The 19,121-nt window shown below is 46.9% G+C and overlaps 1 protein-coding gene across 1 annotated transcript in view; it reads right to left on the bottom strand.

Annotated features, from left to right (window-relative positions):
* Nucleotides 1–19,121, bottom strand: part of SERGEF (secretion regulating guanine nucleotide exchange factor) — a 234,196-nt gene that overhangs the window by 191,077 nt on the left and 23,998 nt on the right.

Below are 19,121 nucleotides of genomic sequence, written 5' to 3'. Positions count from 1 at the left end.
CCCTAAGGTCAGGAACAAGACAGGGATGTCCACTCTCACCACTGTTATTCAACACAGTATTGGAAGTCTTAGCCTCTGCAGTCAGACAACACAAAGAAATAAAAGGCATCCAAATCGGCCACGAGGAGGTCACACATGCTGAACTACAGGTAATGGTGTTTACCACCAAAATACTTGGGTTAAATACAACAGTTGACACCTTTGAGAAAGAGTTGCAGGCTTCCAGCTATGGAATGAATAAGTCATTGGGATACAAGGTACAGCCTACAGAATATAGTTAATCCTGTAATAAAGTGTTGCATGCTTTCACATTATAGCTACACTTGTATAGGTATCTGGAAAGCATAATGTATACACACGGAATCACTACGATATATGCCTGAAAATAATACAACATTGTGAATCTACTGTATTTCAATTAAAAAAATGATAATATTTTTAATTTCTCCTTCACCATTAAAAAATTGTTTCTAATTTAGAAAAAAAACCACTCTGCTTTAGGCACTGCCATTGTTCTCCAACTTAATCAACCCTGAATGATGGGTGTGAGCCCCATCTTACAGTAAAGAAACATCACAGGATTTTAATGACTTGCTCAAGATCACACAACTAGTATGCTACAAAGCTATCATCATGATGATGATAATAACAGCTAATATTCTGAGGGCACTCTACATGGGTTGTCCCATTCGGTCCACAGAATCCCCTCATGGGTAGGCATTATTATAATCCTCAAATTATAGGCGAGGAAATTAAAGCACAGGAGAGGTTAAGTCTCAGGCTCAGGGTCCCGCAGCTGTCAGTGGCAGAGTGCAGATGGAATCCAGCAGCCTGGCACCAGAACTGGTGCCCTCACTCACTACCCTGCAGAGGATATACTGCTTTTTGCTGGGTCACAGTGCCTCTTCAAAAGTGAACATTCCCAAGGACTTCTGGAGGTTGTTCAGGGTTACAGGGATGCAAAGAGCCTAGCTGCTGAGTGACTGCACGAGCTTCATCCTTGGCCTACATGGCAGAGATCAGAATCCTACAACATGCCAGGCATTCCACACAGCTGCTCCATTTTCATCACTGACTCTATTAGCTGTCAAATCAGGAGCACTGGTAATAGAGGTCAAGACAGACTGCACCCTGAGGCGGCCCTAGGCCAGCCACAGGACTATCTATACCATGCAGGGCTGGGGCTTCCCAGACAAAAGGGAGGAATGCTTTCTTCTCCCAAACTGGGTTCTAGTTTATTTAAGTGGCTCCTTGGCCTTCCACACAATCCTTTTCTGTAAACACCTATGTTCTCTCAATGCTGGATGGCTGCCCCTTTGTCAAGGGCATACTTTGCTTCTTCCCTCCCAGGCTTTCAGGTCATGCTGGGCTCCAGTCCGCAAGGCTGGTCAGCCCGTAACGCTGGTGGGTTTTACTTGTTCCACCTACAGAACTCCTTCTCACCCTTCAGGTCCTGGCTCAAATGCCACGGCCAAAGTCTCCCATCATCCCCTTGTTCTGACGCCCCTTGCTTTGGGAGCCACTGGCCTGATGCTTGTACCGTTGCACCAACAATTATTCTATGCCTCCAAATGTAAGATTATTTGATGAGATGCCTTGTGTGGCCCTCTAAATTAGTCAAGGTTCTCCAGATAAACAGAACCAATAGGAGAGAGAGAGAGAGAGAGAGAGAGAGAGAGAGAGATTTACAAGGAATTGGCTCACATGATTATGGAGGCTGGCAAGTCCAAAATCTGCAAAGCCAATATCTCAGTTCAAAGGTTGCCCAGCAGGAAGAGCTGGTGCCCCAGTTAGAAGGCCGACAAGCAGGAGAATTCCCTCTTACTTGGGGAAGGATCTGCCTTTTGTTCTATTCAGGCCTTCAGTTGATTAGATGAGGCCCACTCACATTAGGGAGGGCAATCTTTACTCAGTCTATAATATAAATGTTAATCTCACCCAAAAACACCTTCACAGAAATACTCAAAATGTTTACCAAATAACTGGGTACCTCATCTCCCAGTCAAGTTGACACATAAAATTAACCATCACACCCACTAAAGAGTGAAGAGCAATGATCCTTTCACATTTTCTCTGTACTCCTCACAGCACCTAGCACAGGATCTGACCCAGAGCAGGGGCTCAATGTTCGCTGACAGAAGAGTACTAGGCATTGCTCTTACCACGGACTTTTGTATGCAACCAAGGACATCAGAGACCATCCCATTTGACTTCCCAAAGAGAAGACAAAACTGAAGAAAATAACTTTTCCAAGTCACACTAACTACTTGGAGGCAGAACCAGGTATTCACAATATTCAACACATCATTATTGCCCACTATTTATATGCCAGGTGCTGTCCCAGGTGCTAGGGGCCACAGCCATGAACAAAACAGAACTCTTCTGTCCTTCCTTCAAGGAATATTAAAGCAGGAGGAAGACAGGCAAATGACCAAAAACCACACAAAACATATGCCCCAGCAAATGACTCTAAGTGCTATAGAGAATATAAAGTAGAGAAAAGGAACAGGCAGCGCTGGGGAGGGTGGCAGAGGCCCAGGACCAGCACCTAGCTCCCGACTCCCCATCTGGTGCTTTTCCTCTGTTGCACACCACCTTGCTTAAATGAAGAATCTTAAGTTTAAGAGAACTCAGCCAACCCATGTAGGAGCAATGAAACTTGCTCTAACTACCTCTCAGGACTGTGATGAAAAGTAAGGGAGACAATAGACATGAAAGTATTTTGTAAACTCTAGCAGAGGTGTTAGTAATATTACAACCATCACTTTTTCTCTAAAGCCAGATTGTGAAGGACCATCAAGAGAGGCTGGTCTGTGAGTCCCAGCTCTCAGAGGGTTGCTCTGGCTGAATGAGTGGGTCCCCTGCTCCTCTAAGGGTCCAGGCACACACCAGGCCGCTGGTCATACCCAGCACTTGCTTGGTGCCTGGAGAGAACTCTCTGGTGGAGGCTGGGGGCTCTGCAGATGTTTCCCAGCTCATGTCACATTCAAACTCCAGAGCTTCTTCGCACACTTTTAGACTCTTATTAATAACATTTTAAAATGCAGATTGCTGCCTAATCTTAGCTGTGTAATTAAAAAAAATAATCTTGCTACTCTCCCTCCCAGCAAGGAAGGAAACTATACCCCAGGGCTTCTGCAGCTAAGAATCACACCCTGCAGAAGAGCTAGTAGGAGGCTCCAGTGGGGATGGGGGCAGGGGAATGGGGCGGGGGGGGGGGGGGGGAGCCAGGAAACAAGTCTAATCTCTTGACTTTCGAGAAAACGAGAATGAGGCTGAAGGAGAGGAATGATTTGCCCCAGGACACACAATGTGTTTTGGCAGAGCCAAAACTAGAATCCCTCTGCTTCCCTGCTTCCCTCTGTACTGCCTTGTGGGGAGAAGGAAGGAGGAAGACCTAAGTTTTTCAACAGTGAGAATCATACCTCTGTCCTTCTGCAGTTAGCGCTATTCATCTGGAGAAGTAGTTACAGGTTTCAGATGTTCAAGATGATCAAGGGAACAAGGCTCAAAATTCTTTACATTCATTACAGACTCACTCATAGAAGGAAGGGACCTCAGAGCACTCTATCCTGTCTGCTTCTGCTGGGGAAAAGTGAGGCCCGGAAAAATGAGGCCCAGGAAGAAAAATGACTTACTTGCCCAAGGGTAAATAGTGAGTTAGAAGCGAAACAAGTCTAGAACCCAGACTACCCTGACTTCTACTACATCCTGTCCACAGCTTCTGAGAAAGGCACCAGTAACATCTCACAGCCCCCACTGCTACCTGCATCAACTAAGGCTTTCTGGGATCCTTGGCAGAAAAGAAGAGAGACGGGTGAAGCTCATGCAGTCCCTCACTGCCTTTTTCCCTGGAATGACTTTCTGGAAGGCCCAAGGGCTGGGTGAAAGAAAGACACACATTCCCCACCCCATCTCCTCAGGGTCCTCCTCTCCCTACCTAGAGCTGCTGCCCTAGCCCTGGCCTCCACCTTCAGTCACCGTCCATTACAAAAGGTCATCAGCAGCTTCCATCTCTATGAAGTTACAAAAAGAGAAGGGAAAAAAGGCCAGGTGCTGCACCCAGCTGTTGGCGAGGCCGCATTTTCTGCTGCCGATGATGACTCACAATGCCCAAGCTGCAGGCTGGAGCTGGGAATGAGACCTGAGAGGCTGGTTTGCCGAGGAAAAGGAAAGACGCAGTTCCCAAGCACACTGGCCTGCAGAGAACACTTAAGTCCTTCAGTGAAATCCCAGCACCTGGCTGTGGGAACACAGCTCCCCCTGCAGACCACCCTGAGGCCCTGCAGGAACAGGCCCAGAGACAAACCATAAACTGGGACGTGAATCCTGCAAAGCTCACCATGGTATTAAAACTGTCATGTAGACGGGCGCCTGGGTGGTTCAGTCGGTTGAGCGTCTGACTTCAGCTCAGGTCACGATCTCGCGGTCCGTGGGTTCGAGCCCCGTGTCGGGCTCTGGGTTGATGATGGCCCAGAGCCTGGAGCCTGCTTCCGATTCTGTGTCTCCCTCTCTCTCTGACCCTCCCCCATTCATGCTCTGTCTCTCTCTGTCTCAAAAATAAACGTTAAAAAAATTAAAAAAAAAAAACTGTCATGTAGAAAGCTAGGACTCCACCTCTGAAACCCCCAAAAATCCCACAACCCCCCAGAAACACTACTTGCACTCCAAAGAGAAACTGGCTTTTGGTTACTGAGGGGTGCAGATTAAGACCTTCAAACAGGGGAGACAAAGGTTGCCCCAAAACTTTCAGTGGGCAAATAATTCACCAGGGGCAGGAGCAAAGAGGGGAGGGAGCCTGTCCTGGGATGCCAGTGTGTGCTCAACCAGTGAGAATGTCTTGGGACATGACTTTGGCTGGTGCCTCTCAAATTTCCTCCAAGTGCACCCGCAGGGAACTCTCCCGGGCTCTTCGTGACAGGTGAGCATAAAAGACCTGTAGGGATCCTAACAGAGCTGCACTCACAAATAGGGGAGCACTCTCCCACTGCCATGTCTGAGGGCCCTTCAAGGGCAAGAACTGAGCAGCAGGACAAGGTAAGGAGTGACCGGTGGAAGTGACGCCCACTCCACACACAATGGCTCAGGGATTTGCCACTCGCATCAAACAGTGTCAGTAATGAGCATCGCCAGAGGAGGCCACTGAGGAGAACCCATTATGACCCAGCAGCCACCAGAAAAGGCAAGATAATCACGAGACCTGGAGGCCTGGTAATTTCAATGGAAGGGGTTGGGAGAGGCGTGAGATCAAAGACTACTGTCAAGGCTGATGTGCGTGACAAACACTGCATTTATATTCAAGTTGCTCATCTGCAGGTGCGTGGCCTCGGAATGTGTGAAGGTCCGCCAGGCCAGATCCACGGTGGGACAGCCTGTCCTTCCCTTCCACATCTGCTCATCACCCTCCCACTCTGCTTCTGCTCCCATCTGTCCTTCAGGCACCAGAAGAAACACTCTTTACCAGTGCCCCACCTGCCAAGAAACTCTAAGTCTCCAGTGTGACCTTCTGTGAAAACCTGACATGGTTGAAGTCTCCCTCCAGTGTCACTCACCTCTGGTCACACCAGAGACAGTAAGTAACCAAAGCTACAGTGCCTTCCTTGGAGAGGCTGACTTTTCCATGGCCAGAGACTGGGAAAGGCATCTGCTGCACAGGATTTTTCATTTTATAGGATCAGCTCCAACCAAATCAGCAAAGCACTGTTACTATGGACCATCTGCCAGGACCCGGAAACAGCCTGGTTACATAAAGGGGCTGGTGTAATGAAATTTATTAAGCTGGATTCTTCCTCTATAAAGGCAATGAAGCACTTGAAGTCCCTCTTAAGAGGGGCGATGTGGGGCAGTGAAGAGGCAGGCCCTGGGCACAGGTCCCACTGGGTTCCAACCCTGGCTCTGCATCCATTAGCTTTAGAACCATTTCCCTGGGGCTTGTTTTCCCACATTTCTAATAAGGAGAAGATGGTCCCCTGCAGCATTAAAATTCCACGACTTATTATTGTTTTCACCAACATGGCAAAAAAGTCTGACGTTGATGTTAATTTTGTACAACAGGGTTAATTTGCTTTAGAGAAAAAAAAAAAAAAAAAAAAGAGGCGTCCTGCCTATTTGTGGGCTTAAAAGGGAGAAGTGCTGAGCGGAGCCACTGACTCTGGGGCTGCCTGGAGGAAAGCGCACAGATGAGAAGCCAAAGGTTGGAACTTTCTATCTGCCCAGGCAGGAAGGACACAAGCAAATCTCCGGCAATTTCACTGGGAAGTGGTACTACTCTGACTCCCTGCCTGTGCACACAGCGCTTTCCAGCTCACAAAGTGCATTCACATCCAGGATCTTATCTGGTCTTCACAACACCCTCAAGTTGACAAGGTGATGTTGTCTGACCCCCACTGCACACTGAGCACTTTAAGGCTAAGTAACCAGGTAGGGTGAGCCCATATCTCTTAACCTCTCTTCAGTTTCCTCCCATGTAAAATGAAGCGAGCCTTACTCAGCAAGCTTTGTGTAAGGATTAAATAGATGATTCTGTAAAGCCCTGGCAGAATGCCCGACACACAGTGTGTCTCTGGTAAATGTGAACAGCCCTTCCCCACACACCCCCATCTCCTCAGGGGGATTAGGATAAGCCCCAAAACTGCTCATTTTTAGACCTTTAGAAAATGCTTATTGAAGGCAAAAGGACGGCTTCCTAAGTGGCCTTCCATGTGGCCCGAGACGGCTCCCCAGAAGGTAGACCAATGAGCCAGCTAATGCCAGTCCCTGCCAATCTCGCGCATTCCAAGAGTCACCTCGTTCATGGGGGATGGGGCCCCCACTCCGACAATCCAAAGTACCTAGAAACCAGCCACAGGGATGAGACCTGAAGAGGAAAGCAAGCATGAGGCTGCGACAGAGGAGCCTGCAAGAGCCACCCGGAGGCAGGGCCTTTCCTTCATCGCTCCCACGTGTCACCACCACCACCCCCACCCCCACAGAAACCTCAGCTTCTCCCTCCGCTGCTCACAGATAAAGCCTGAATAAGGACCCAGGCCTATTATACCTGAACGCTTCCAGTCCCTTCTACCTGGCCCCAAGCTAAGCAAACGATGCCCAGGGGCACCTCCCACTTCTATACCTTCGTTTCCAGTATTCCTTCTGCCTGGAACGCCTTCTCCTCACCTCTGCCTACTCAACAAATATTTGTTGAATAATAGGGTGAAGAAATGAAGGAAGGAATGTGTGAATGAACGAATGACATAATATATCTCTGTGAGGCAGAAGAATTAGAAATTCTGAATCTCATTTAACAGATGAGGAAATTCAGGACCAGAGAAGTTAAATGATTTGCCTAAGATTACACAGCCAAAAAGCAGCCAAATAGAACTTGTGCCTGGCTCCTCAGGCTCTTTTGGCCACATTAGGCTTCCTCCTAAAGTAAAAAGTCACTCTCAGATTAGGAAAAAGCTGACCCAAGATTCCTCAAAATGGGCCACTTTCCTCTTGGCACACATCTAAGAGCACTTTACGGCACTGGCTGTCACTATGATTATTGACAGCTCCCATGAGACAGGCAAGGTCCCCTGAGAAAGGGCAAGCACAGTGCCATCTGTCAAGAACCTAAAAATGATGGTGAAATTACAGGCCAGTCACTTAAAGCATGCTCACTTTTAGAAAGCTCCTGGAACAAATCAATCCCCACCAGGAAAGAGGAGAAGGATTCCTTGAATGGAAACTGAATCCTCTGCCTGGGACCTTTGAGCCCTTCCCAGAACCATCTGGTGAGCTCGCAGCATGACTGGTGTCCCCATCCACTGTGGACAGAAAGGGAAACCAAGGACCCAAGGCAAGGCCTTGGAGACACACAGGGTCAAAGCTGGCCCTGAGACCGTAGGGCACCAGACATCACTGTCAGCCTCAGGGAGCTGAGGCTCGCTGCCCTGGGCTCCTCCAAGAAGGCAGGAAGAGGGCAGGGCCCCAGGCTGGGTCTCCCAAGCACAGCCACTGAAATGGCACAGCTTCCCCATCCAAAAACTGCAGCTGTCCCATGCAATTCACACTCGCTGAGCCTCTCCTCTATGCCAGGCGAGACCCAGAGGTGAATAAAACAGAACAAGTCCCTCACCCAGGAGGGTCACGTTTGCTGAGAAGACACTGACAACAAGTAAACAAATAAAGATACCATGGTTTCAGGCAGTGAAAACTGCTACAGTGCAAAATAAGGCAGGGCAGGGAGAAGAGTGTGCTGAGAAGATGGTGGTGGCTACTTCTGATTGGGGGGGGGGGGCAGGGTGGACCGCTATGCAAGGTGACGATGGGCAGAAAGTGCCCAAGTGCGGCAGTAGCTTCATGGGGACCAGAGATGAGCACTCTTGGCAGAGGAACTGCTGGAGCACAGGCACAGAGACTCGGCCTCCCCTCAGCCTCCACCCGAACCTGCCAGGACGGCCTGCCCTTCACTGCTTCTAAGGCCTCCTCCCCAGCAGCCCACCACCATGACTCCCCGACTCCCGGGATGAGAGAACAACATTTGCTCCTCCCTGCCCTGAAGCTTGAGTCACCTGCCACATTTCCAGCACACTTTGAAAGGTGGCAGCACGATGCAATGAAATGAATCGGACTTTTGACACCACACAGAGCTTGGATGAAGTGTCCTTTTTGCTTAACTATCTGTGTTACTTTGGACAAGCCACTCAGCCTCCCTGAGCCTCAATTTCCTCACCTGCAAGGCAAGGGAAGTGAAGCCTACCTCACAGAGTTATGAGGAGTATGTAACCAGCAGCACCTGGCAGAGTAGCTAGCACATGGTAAGTGCTTGGCAAAGATTGGTCCCCTGCCCTACCTGACCCCCTTGGAAATTAAAACAATTTTTTTTGTTCAACCATTCGTGTCAACTCGTGTCTTACTGCACCTACCTATCTGTTGGGTGTGGAGGCTGTGAGATGACCCTTGAGGAAGATCCCATCACGGCACAGCCTATGGAAGGGCCCTGGCCCAGAGAACTGGGCTGACAGGCAGGAGCAGAGAAGACAACAGACACGACCCTTACTGCACGTGCAAGGATGAAAATCACCAGGACCAGACACTCAAAGAAACCAAGATCAAGGCGGACACTTCACTGTGTCCTCTTCCCTTCCCACCTCTGGCTCACTGGCCCAGGGCCCAGGCCCTTGTCTCCTGGCTCTCCTGGGGGGCAGCCAGCAGGAGGCCAAACCAATCTCAGTTCTCCTCACAAGTGAGGAGACAATCGGGTATTAACTCACAGCAAGACCTTAGGTAACCTCTTCTCTCTTTGGGCCTGAGCTTTCTCATCCATAAAAAGAGGGCCTGGGTGACCTCTAGGTCAGATCTGACCTTGCTAATTCTGACTCTGGATGCTGGCCCTACTCACCTCATCCCAAGGCTGTCTGCCTGCCCACTGCTGCCATCTGGTGGCCCTGTAGGCCCAGCTGCACTTGGCTTTGGCCAGGCCACCCGGCATGCCCCTTATTCGAATGATCCTGCTTCAAAGGGTGGATCTTGCTTCTGCTTCAGCTGGACACACTCTATACTTCTATGGACCACAGATCAATGGGTATTCATTGCCAAACATAAAAACCAAAAATAACACCAGAACTTCATCTCTCTAGCAGAGATGACACCACTGTAGCTGAGAACCTGACCTCCCTGCCCAGAGAGAGGAAGGAACTGCCCAAGGTTGCACAGATCAGCCATAATTCCACTTAACCACAATGCTTAGGGCTGATGGGCACCCTGGAAACCAAAAATAAAGCCAGCCCAGGGCCAAGGAAACAAAGCCTTTCAAAGTTGGGAAACAAACTGTCAGGATTCCTTGCAAACCTCAAGAAATGGTAAGACCAGGCATGGGAACATGTGAGCACTGCTTGAAATGATGCACTGGAAATAACAAACTGGAGGTACCCGGGGCATCTATCTCCTAACCTTGGAGGGCATCATTCATGCAGACACCTGCAGGCCTTCCATAAGCCAGCCTCCAAGTCACCACCACAGCACAGATCCCAATCGAGGCAGAAACCAGAAAACAAGGAAGACACACTGGGGCAGCACCACGTGTTCGCACGTGCTTCTCCCACCAGACATGAACTCCTTGGGGTAGAGTTGTATCTTTTCTTCTCTATATCCAGGCCTCTCAACACCTGGCCAGAGCAGCTTGGTAAAGTATATCCAGGCAGATCTCTCAGGTTCCTGCACAATCGTCGGAACTGTCTACGTTTTTGGGACTCATGTGACCACACTCTTGGCTCTTGTCTGCAGCCTTCTCCTAAATGCTATAGTGCAGACCCTGAAAAAAACATACTGTGTGACTTTAAATAGGTCACTTGCCTTTTCTTGCCTCTATCATATCATAACTGCAACATAATAGGGGTTCTACCAAATGATCTTCAGAGTCCTTTTAATACTAAAATTCTAGAATTTGAAACCAAATCAGGGCAAATCGAGGCAATTCTCCTGAAGAGCAGATAGATAGCACAGTGGGAAAGAGGAATCAAACAATGCTTCCCTCTAGTGGTGTAATGCTGTCACTACACCCTCTCAGCTCCAAGCCCTATCAACAAAGTATATTCAATCCCCACCTCAACTTTGAACAGGAAAAAATCAGCTCGCACTCAGTGCAGAGGAGCAGCAAAGAAAGCAAGGCCACCAGGAACCAATGAGGCCCTGAGCCAATCCAGGACAGTGGAGAAACCCCCATCTTTCAGAACAAGCATAGCTTGAAGCTCAAAGGACCTTTTGTGACCTCCAACTTCCCTCTTCAGATGAGGAAACCAAGGCTCAGGGATGTTCAGAAGGGACTTGTCCGAGGTCACAAAGCTGACTCATGACTAAGCCAAAAATAGATCTCTGCGTTCCTGCCTCCTTCTATAGTCTCTTGCCTCACCTCCATGCCTCCCAAGTGAAGCCCATGGAAGTGACTTGTCAAGGACATACACCCAGGAAAGGGCGGTGAAGGGGCTAGTTCCCTACACAGACAGGCAAGAAATTTTATTCAATTAATCTTAACATTCAATCAGACTTAACCAGACTGCAAACTATTTAGCATAAAAATATAAATGAAAATAAAAGCCTCACATAATCTCACCATCAGAGAGAAAATTCTCGTTGTTTCCTTCTAGTCTTTCCTATGCAAACATTCTTTACAAAAAAAAAAATAGAAGTTATAATGAGGTAACTTATTGTAAACTACTCTTCACTTACTATATAATGAGTATATTCTTCTGTCATTAAATATCCTTCTAAGGCATTCTATTTAACAGCTATCTATTCTAACATATGTTGTATCATTTATTTTAACTGATCCCCCTACAATCCCTCTTTGTGTCCACACATTTGTTGTCATTATAAATCAGGCTGCAATGAATGGCATTATACTTAATCTTCCAACAGCTCCATAATTATTTCTTTAGGCCAGTTTTATTTGAATATAGGATAGAATTTCAGAGCCATAATGGTCCTTAGAGATCACTACATCCACAACTTCCTATTGCCCAGATAGGAAGAAAGGGACCAGGGGGTTTTGTGTCTTGCCAGAGGACAAAAAGAAAGCAACAGAACCAAGTCCCAAACTCTCCACCCATTAAAATGTGACTTTCCCAAAGGATTTCGCACCCTTCTCTGACCACCCTCCCCCACACTGACCTCTCCTTCCCTCGAAACCCTAGAGCTTTCAGTGTCTTGGCCACTCTTCTGATTCTTTGCCACATTCTTTTTTATTCTTCTACTAAGTATTTCATTTGTTCATCCAACCACAAGCTTCCTGAAGTATTTTATATTCCAGATTTTATATTCCCCTGTATTCTATAGCATAGTGCTAAACATTTTTTTTTTCAGTTTATTTATTTACCTTGAGAAAGAGAGAAAAAACTCAGGAGGGGCAGAGAAAGAGAGAATCCCAAGCAGGCTCCACACTGCCAGCACAGAGCCCAATGGAGGGCTCGAACCCACGAACTTCAAGTTCATGACCTGAGCCAAATTCCAGTCAGACTGACTGAGCCACCCAGGCACCCCTGTAGCACAGTGCTATATACATATAAGTAAGCATTCCACAAATAACTGCTGAAGGATCAAGGATAACTAAGAATTTCCTTCCTTATTGTTTAGAAGAATCAAAAATTGGAGAAAGATGCTAATGAGTAAGAGCATTCTGAGATACATACTTGGAATCAGAATAGCAGGCTTAGGGACCAGATTCAAGTTTTAGCTCTGCCAGTCCAGTAGACCAAGGAAAGGCAGCTAACCAATTAGGGACTTGTCTGTGACACAAGGATAACACCCATGTTGCCACTTCACATGAGAAAATGGATACAAAAGCGCTATATAATGATAAAAGTAGTCCGTAAGAACTATGACTGGGCACCTGGGTGGCTCAGTCATTAAACATGTGACTTCAGCTCAGGTCATGATCCCACAGTTCATGAGTTCGAGCCCCGCTTTGGGTGAGTTTGAGTCCCACTTCAGGTGAGTTTGAGTCCCACTTCCAATGAGCACGAGCCCTGCTTCAGGTAAAACGTGAACCCCAGAGAAGCCCCACTTCTCGCTCTCTCTGCCCCTTGTGGGATTCTCTCTCTCTCTGTGTCCCTCACTCACTTGTGCCCTCTCTCTCTCAAAAAAAAAAAAAAAAAACAAAAAAACAAAAAAAAAAAAAACTATGATTGTATTATCATAAGCAGAAATGCAGCTGTTTCTCTGAATCCTAGAATGGCCTCCTAACCCTTGCTCCTGGGCACCATCTCCTAGTTTCTGCTCCACACACAAATCTGTTAAGGGAATCTACAGCTACACATTTCAGGTAAGAATCAGTTTTCTTGAAACAACTTCATGTACAGAAGGAACTGCTATTCCTGGTTCACGTCCCTGGGTTGATTAGTAAAGCCATCCACATCTCCTCATCATCTCTGGAAAGAATATGACAAGGTGGAAAGAGCACCGGACCGAGAGCTTTGGGATCTGAGTTCTGCCCTACCTCCTTCACGCCCTTCCCCTCATCAGTCCTCAGTTTCCCCATCTCTAAGCTGAAGGAGTTGGGCTTGATGAGCTCTAATTTCCCATCCATTCCTGACATTCTAAGGATTCTAGGATAAAAACTAATGACTTTAATGAGAAGCAAAAACTATTCATTTCAAAATAGTCCTTTGGGCTCGGTTTGACTTTCAACCATTGTGTTTTCAGAGTTCTAAAGCATAAACATCATGAATTCCAAAGCATCTGCTTTAAATAGAGCCCATGAGGTCAGAATCTCCTGAGCTCGGTTGAGGTTTCACGATACATGGTCCCAAAGAAGATGGAGTAATATACACTGTCACCCTACTCTAGAAAGGATCTTGGCCCCAAAACAGAAAAATCAGCATTAGATATATTTATAAACTCAAAAAAAAAAAAAAAATAGTGTGAATCAATTGCTGGGCTTGGATTTCACTAATGCTTAGACGTCAAATAGAATAAAATATTTCTTGGCCAATGACACTTGAAGAAAGGAGAGTGGTTAAGAGTTGGTCCCTTCCATGTGTGCCATGCAGTTCTCCACTTTAAAGAAACAAAAGAATAAAACATATCTCAATTAAAAGGATATAACCAAGAACCAGGAGCACTGTGATGGGAGGGGGGAAAATTCACTGAAAAGTAGAATCAGGTCGCCAGCTTAAATGCTGCCATAAAGTCACCTTCTCTCTTCTTTCAGTTTTCCCATCGGCAAGGTAAGGAGATGTCTTCTTCCATCTCAGATTCTCTAAAACCTCCAACTCTCTAGGACTTTCTTTGGTGCCATTGAAGAAAGTGAAGAATGTCAACAATCGTATGTGGGCTCACTTTCTCAGTCTATAGCCTTTGTGAGACCACAGGCTACTTTGGGATACTGCGTGGCTCAGGGAAAGCTTCCAGTATGAGGGAAGCAACCAGATTCCAGACACTCTGACCAATCCCACATTAAGGTCTGAATCTTGTGTAAATCATTCCCCTTGAGATTCTAATAAATCACCAGCAACCAGCACTTAGCATTTGTAAGCACTGATCTTTCCGCACTCTCCAGGAGAGTCCTGAATCAACCTGTTGCCTGTCCAGAGACATCCACATCAGTCCCACAGAGACTTCTGCCGGAAGGAGAAGATATGGGGCATGTGACCTCCAGAGAGCTCCAGAGCTTTCGAGAGCAGAGGAAACTAATGTGTACTGAACCGACACATGAGCCCAGTCCCCATGGATACTGGAAGATTTAAGACATCACCTCATTTAATCCTCACACAAGGTCAGCAATATTTCCCCATTTCCTGATGAGAAAATAAGCTCATTTTTTCATCTGCCCAACATTACTGAGTACCAAACTCATATGTGCCAATTACTTTGCCAAGCACTGGGGATATAATGCTGAGCGAAACCAATTGTAGTTCCTGCCCTTATAGAGCTCACAGTCTATGGGGAGGAGGAATCTACAAAAAACAGCACACAGGAGAGGTTGTAGTGCTATGAGACAGATAAAAGGAAAAAGTGATTAGTCAGGGAGAGCAAGGGAAGGCCTCCCTAGGGAGGAAATGACCAAGCTGAGATCTGAGAAGAAAAGGATATAACTAAGTCAAAATGAAGAAGGGGCATAGGAATAAGTGTGCCAAATAGAGGGAACATGAGGTACAAAGGCACTATGGTGGGAAATACATGATGCATTCAAGATAGCAGGGAAAGGCCACAGTGGAGACTGGTTGGCTAGCCAGAGCTGGCATGGTATGACACAGGGCTAGCGAGGCAGGCAGAGGGCAGACCACATGGGGCCTCGCGGGACCACTAAGGAGTGTGTTTTCATCATAAGAACATTGGGAAGCCACTGGAACATGAAACGATGGGTTTGTAAAGACCTTCCAACCGAGGTGTAGAGAACAGATTGGGGGGAAGGGAGTGAGTGTAGGAGGATGAAGATGTCAGAGGCCACTGCAGGATCCAGGCAAGAGGTTTCAGGGGCCTGACCTACGGTGGTGGCCACAAAGGTGGAGAGAGGCGGGGCTGCCCACCACCACGCACTCACAAAGGGGGCAAAGCTGAGACTCAGAAACCTAGGCCCGTCTGACTTCAAAGTCCACGTTGCTTTCGACCTTGCCATTTATTCATTCATTCAGCAATTTAGCTACTAACCATCTACTATGTGCCAGACCTATGCCAGGTGCTGGGGACACAGCCACAAGCAAAACAGACACGGCTCTCTCAGGGTGGACAGTCTAGGCATTACAAGAACACAGATGGATATGTATGATTACAAATTGGGATGAGTAGCATGAAGGAACAATACTGTGATCAGAGATTTTCACAGAAAAACTACCTGGGCGGCCACAAAGATAGATCTTCCTAACTCTTCCTAACGAAACAGCCACTTGCCAGCTACGTGTAAGTGAAAGACTTTGGGAACCTTTCCCTCTCAGAGCTGGGCACTGAGCATCGCCTCTCTGGACAGCACATAAGCCCTCGGGGAAAGCTGGTATGTCTCAAGCCCTGCACAGACTCTGTTGACAAGGAAGTCTTTCTAAAACGCTTGCTTATTCCTTAATATACTCACATATCCCAGCTTCAGGCACCCCTCACTTAGTTAGGTGTGTACAGAAGTTTACAATTACTGGGGATCTTTCACACAGATTCATTCATTTGAACCTCACGGCAGCCCCATGTAGAATGCAGGCAGGTTTTAACACACTGCGTGAGAGATGAGGAAATAGAGGCCTAGAAAGGTGAAGGTCGCCAAGCTAGGAAGGTACCCAGATCTGCCACCCAAATCTTACTAGAAGCACCTCGGGCCGGGAAATCATGACTCTCGGATGAGACAGCTGCAGGTCACTGGGCCTGGATACAGACACCCAGGAGTCCCACGAAGTTCCTGAGAACAATGATCAGGGATATTAAGCAGCTTAGGAAAGGTTTCTAGAATGCAGCTCCTCCAGCCTGAGACACAGGTATCCTTGCCAACTTTCCCAGATTAGAACAGGTTCTCTTGGACTCTTTCCAAGTGCCTCTGACTAACAGAGAAAAGTATTTTTCCATCGCAAACACTGCAGGCAGGCACCAGTCTTCTGAAGGGGGAGGGCAGAGACTGCATCCCAGATTCCCATACAGACAAGCTCTAAAGTTATCCTGATAGCATGTGAACTGCCCTAGCTAAGCACCTACCACCAGGGATGTGTGTGAGTCCTGGGCACCATATCTCAATCTTGGCGAGAATAACATTCAGGGCCAGGTATTTCTTTGTTGTGGGGTGTTGCCCTTGCATTGCAGGATGTCCAGCAGCATCCCTGACCTCTACCAAATAGATGCCAGCAGCACCCCTCAGTTGTGACAACCAACTATGTTTCCAGATATTGCAAACATTCCCTGGGGCACAAAATCGTCTATGGTTGAGAATCATTGGTCTAGGGACCATGGAGATAGGGAAAAGCAGAGTCCACTTCTCTGTCTGTCATCCTAACCCACTCCATTCCATCCCATCTCACTGGACAGATATATGGCCAGTGTGCATAGATCCTTCTTTTAATCAGGATCACACAACCAATGCCTTCCAGAATTAGACCGAGAGCAGCCCTGTGCTGATGTGGCCTGCCAGCAGGTCCCAAGAGCAATTCACCACTGGAGCTTGTACAACTACAGTCAAGTAACTCCTTGTTCCACTAATGAGCTGCTTCTGACCCTGTGAGCAAATCTTGTTCCCATTAATATGAGCAGCTGAGTCTGATTAAACCAGGAGCCCTGGGTGTTTCTTCTCAATGACACTGGGCCAGACCAAAAGCTTCTACTGCCACTAGAAGGAGTGCAAAATTGGTGAATCAAAAAGCAGGAGACTCCCATTTACCCAAATTCAATACAAGAGCCAGGACACTCAGACAGACCAGCTTACGACCATTCTTGGACTAAGGGGAAAGTGACAGAGTATACACACAAGAGATCTGAATTAACAAGCTAATTAAACAGCTGAAACATTACCAAAAAATCTTGCTGTCAAGTGGAGGTGGAGATGTGAAGCTGAGCTCCAGAGCAGCTGGGGTGACTCAAACAGTGTTAGGGCCCTGGGTTCCAACCTCCCACTGGGAGGGCTGGGCTTTAGCCCAGAAGTGGAAATCAGTATCAGTTACAATGCTACAAAGTTAGCACCCAAGAAGCAGCATCTTTGTGTCTTTCATTGGTCAGCTACATAACTGGTTAAGGGGTTTACTGACAAACTCAACCAAACTCACTGCCATTTGGTAGTAAGTGTATTTCACTGCACTGTAGTTCTTTGAAGACTGACTAACCATGAAACAGCCACCTGTTAACACCCAATTACTCACACTACTGCTACCTTCTATGGCACTCCTGCGTGCTGTCTTAGCTCCACTGTTGCGTATCTCCTACCGTAATGTACCGAAGCTGGATAACAGGTCTCTCTCCCTTAATGGACAAGGGGCTCCTTCAGGGCAGGATTTAGATATACTACAAGGTATGGTACATAAACAGATCCTCACCATCGTATGATGGATGGACGGACGGAGGGTAAAGTCTTCCATGTCTATATTCTTAGACTTAGGCCTGTCTACACATTTTACGGAGGGTACAGCCCAGTTCTTTTCTCCTCTGTTTCTCCCACACTCACCACATTGCTCAATAGGTTCCCAATAAACAATAACTGATTTGGTTGGAGTCATGAATGCAAAGAGAACCAGTGATACCAAGGAAAGAGAGATCAGAAATCCTAGCTGTCCACCCTGACTCATATGCATTTGAATATTTACTCTCTTTCAACTAGAAAGTGAAGATACAGAAGTGAACAAGACTAATAATGGTGCCACCCTTCACAGAGCTCAGTGTCTGGGGTAATAGACAAATATTAACAATTATACAAATAAACAACTACTATGCTTTAAGAAAACTTTGTGTAGGGACACCTGGGTGGCTCAGTCCATTAAGCGTCCGACTTTGGCTCAGGTCATGACCTCACGCTTCGTGAGTTCAAGCCCCGTGTCAGGCTCTGTGTTGACAGCTCGGAGCCTGGAGCCTACTTCAGACTCTGCCTCCCTCTCTGTCTGTCCCTCCCCGGCTCACACTGTCTCTCTCTCACACACACACAAAAATAAATGAACATTTAAAAAAATTAAAAAAAAAAAAAAAAAAAGAAGAAGAAAGAAAGAAGACTTTGTGTAGACAGTCCCAATCTTCAAGCAGTCTAAACCTCTTTGAGAAAAGTCATGATTTTTCCCCTTTAGAGCAGCCTCTGAAGTGGTCAGTACAGAAAGTTTATTTTATGCCTTTGTTACACAGGCCTCTGTTCCAAAATGGTCATAAAATTTTTTAAAAGACCAATTAAAAGCATCATCGATATGAACACTTACAAGCGTATGTGTGTTCACATCTGTAGTATGTGGGACTTCCCAAGGATAACTGAAGCTCACCTGAGCACCTACAAAAACCAGAAAGCACTGCAGTCACTGACAGTCACTAGGTAGGTATTTGGGAGCCTAGAGATCTGCGTGTAGCTAACAAGCAGGCCAAAGGCAGGCAAAGGGACTCCTGAGAACCCCTGAAGTTCAAGAGACTTTGACATGATAATAGATCTTGAGAATCACAAACTGCCTGTCTGAGAAACCCTACCAAAGTCAGCAGGAGCTGTGGGAAGGCAGGGAAGGAGAGAGGCCACAAAACAACAACCCCAGAGAACAAAATCAGCAATGTGGAGACCACAAAAGAAGAACTGCCCCACAGAGAAGACAAGAAAGAAATGGAGACTCAATAGAAGATAAAGATGCCAACAGCTGGATGGCATGGCACCATAAGGGAACAGCTGATGTCCAAACCAAAGGTTTGTTAGGGTTAATGGAAATTTAAATCAAAATATCATGCCAGCCGTAATTCAAAATAATGCTCCTGCCTCAATCTTGAAATACCAATCTTCAAGTTTCTGAAACCTTTAATTTAGACTCAGGTGGAAATGCAAGTAAAGTCATCTCTTCAGCTATGACAAGGCAAAGACTCCCCACCTCCCCAACAACCTGGACAAATTTCTGGGAACATCTGCTGCAACAGGTTCCTTCTCAAAACCTCAAGGAATTCATAGGACCAGAAAGAGTTCATCTAACCTAGCCTTGCCTTTTTGGGTGCAGCCCTTTGATCCAGAGAGGAAAAGCTCCATATCT

The sequence above is a fragment of the Acinonyx jubatus genome, chromosome D1 (assembly GCF_027475565.1).
Source record: "Acinonyx jubatus isolate Ajub_Pintada_27869175 chromosome D1, VMU_Ajub_asm_v1.0, whole genome shotgun sequence".
Classification (NCBI taxonomy): Eukaryota; Metazoa; Chordata; class Mammalia; order Carnivora; family Felidae; genus Acinonyx; species Acinonyx jubatus.
Note: the sequence above shows the minus strand (reverse complement) of the source record. Positions and strands in the feature narration are given on the sequence as shown.